The sequence below is a fragment of the Perca flavescens genome, chromosome 10 (genome assembly GCF_004354835.1).
Source record: "Perca flavescens isolate YP-PL-M2 chromosome 10, PFLA_1.0, whole genome shotgun sequence".
Lineage (NCBI taxonomy): Eukaryota > Metazoa > Chordata > Actinopteri > Perciformes > Percidae > Perca > Perca flavescens.
The window spans coordinates 29,575,458-29,578,054 of NC_041340.1; the positions used below are offsets into that span (position 1 = coordinate 29,575,458).

General features: G+C 38.0%; 1 long non-coding RNA gene across 1 annotated transcript; it reads left to right on the forward strand.

Moving 5' to 3' along the window:
• The first annotated feature begins 242 nt into the window (after positions 1 to 242).
• On the forward strand, positions 243 to 2,339 carry LOC114562702 (uncharacterized). Its single transcript, XR_003693533.1, has 4 exons — positions 243 to 383; positions 875 to 1,026; positions 1,464 to 1,556; positions 1,752 to 2,339. It is a non-coding gene; the product is annotated as an uncharacterized LOC114562702 (long non-coding RNA).
• The last annotated feature ends 258 nt before the right edge of the window (positions 2,340 to 2,597 follow it).

A 2,597-nucleotide genomic window follows, 5' to 3' on the forward strand; every position in this document is an offset into this window, starting at 1 on the left:
GTAATTGTGTTTTTAAGTTTAATCAATAGTTTCTACTCAAACAAACTGAGTTTGTATTACTTAAACATGTGTAATGTCTTTACATTAATTATGAATTCTGAGTAAACTGTACTTTTAATGGCCTACCTTATTGTTATTATGTGTTTGAGTTCAACAACTCAATATCATCAAGTTGTGCCTAGCAACGCATTGACGTCACCCATGCAACCACCAAAAATCTGATTTATACCAGTTTGACAGAGTGACATTGATGACAGAACAGAGACGGAACATAACAAAGACAAAGCTGTATTGGAATTTTCGACAACTGACGTTCTAGTAAGCAAGTTGTTTGACCCACGTTTGAAGCCTTCGGTGAATGAACCGAGTTCAGCCACAAAACGGTAAGTTGGAACCTGGCACTAGTTGCATGCCGTTGCAGTCCCGACTGCTAGCTGAAGTAACTTAGCTTGCAGTATATCACGAAAGTGAGCACACACCTCACATTTTTACAAATATTTTATTACATATTTTTATGAGGACAACACAACATTGATATACAGATATATATATCTGATAGATATAGACTACTTTGAGTTATATCAAAGTTTCATTTCTATAGTACTGTAGTTATTTAAAAAAAAGAGAAAAAAACAAAACAAAACAAACGTAGCTAGTTATTAACAAGCTAACAAGGTAGCTAACCAGCTAACTCTGCCCCACACTCTCTTAGCTAACGTACGTGGTAACGTTAGCTAGCGCCAGTAACGGAAATTATATGTCGCTCCCAGACAGCTAATGCAAGTTAAAAATCATAATTCATAATGCATAAAAAGATCACATCATGGTGTCAACTCATTTGAACCTGAACATGTTTTGTTTTTACATGTTTCAGGTGTGTCTGGAGTTCAGCTGGGTGGTTGGTAGGAGCCTGAGACAGGAGTTCTACGAGGCCCTTGACCATTACAGTCCCAGGCTCATGGAAATCTTCAAGGCAAAGAGGGGCCTCACAGGGCAGGTCTTGGCTAACCTGATGCGACAAAAAAGGTTAGTTGATTTTCAACTCTATATTTACGTCTTAGATGAGATAGTCTGATACTTAATTGAGCTTGAAAGAACACACGTGGTGTAAATAAATGTCTGGTAATGTGAGATATCCTGTTGGTAGACGCTTTCTTCTCTTTAACTTTGAGTAGCCTATGTGTAATGGAGTTGAATTGACTAAACCAACTCCTCAGAGTAATTACTTGCCACCCATTACATTAGTTTGCCAGGTTTTGCTAACTGATTTGTAAATGAGGTATGCAAATAACTACCTGTATGCATAATGTCAAGAACACTGTGTGTGAGTTAACAGGTGGGGTGCAGTACGTAAATGACTCTGCTGTGTATTATTGATTATATGTGTGCACATAGTGTTCAGGGTAACATATGGGACCCTATTTTAAGGGTGTGATGTCCTCTTTGCTCCCTCAATCCACCAGGCTTCGGATGTGACAGAAGTCATATGCCTTGTCCTCACAGGGCTTCCTGTCATTCTTGGTGACGATCCATCCACCTTCTTCAAGGCCTGCTTTGTAAGCAACTTTGATTTTTCTCTACCTCCCCTCCTCTCTCCCTACCATACATATTATTTTAAGGTGTGCATGTGTTAATAGTTTCTTTTTTATTGTTATTGTTGTTTGAAAAAAAACTTCTCTGGAGGAGGCTACTCCAAAACTGTGACCTGTGTTCACCCCAGTTCATTTGTGGATGCTTCTTCCTTTTTTCAGGACATTGATGATGAGGAAGGTTTGTACAATTATGTGCCAGTGGGGATCCTCTGCCATGAACAGGAAAACATCACTCCACACACACAGTCCCTTCACCACAATGCATCCTCAGTGGGAATCATCTTGGAGGGAAACATTGTGATGGATGTTGAGAGCCTGCCCCAGGCCATGTACATTGTCTTCGGACTTACCTATGCACTGCATCTCAACTATCCAAAGTACATGAAGAACACTTTTGATTTTTTTTTTCAACAGGTACTTCTGAAGGTGGAGGGGAGAGTATGGGCTCTCCATACAGGTATCTGCTCTGTTATTTTTTTTCACCCTCCCGTTCTTTCTTCTTTCATTCTCACAAGCTTTTTTGTTTTTCCATGGACACATTTGGTATTTGTAAATGTTAAGATGCCAATGTTCAGCAGGGCTGAGTTTTATCTTGCCAGTTTGTCAACCAAATTTGAAGAGGCGCAATACAATATTGTAATGATTGGAGGTAAAGAGGAAGAGATTTTTTTTCTTTTCATGCCATCACTGAGGAAACTACATACTAGAAGCCTATTACGCCATGGCTTTGTTTCTTTTCTTGCTGAAAAAAATACATGTTCAATAAAAAAAAATGGATCAGCGTATGTATGTATTTTACACATCTCTATTGATTGAAAGACATATTTTGAGTTTCAGGAAATAAAAAAGTTAAGTTGGTTAGTTTAGAATATACAATTTAGTTGAATTGGTAATAGAGTAATGCTTACTTAACAAGCTGAGTTAAATAAATGGGTAGGGAATGATTGTTTAAACTAAGTATCTTCAGTTACTGTAACTCGGTTATTAGTACATTCAACTTAAATG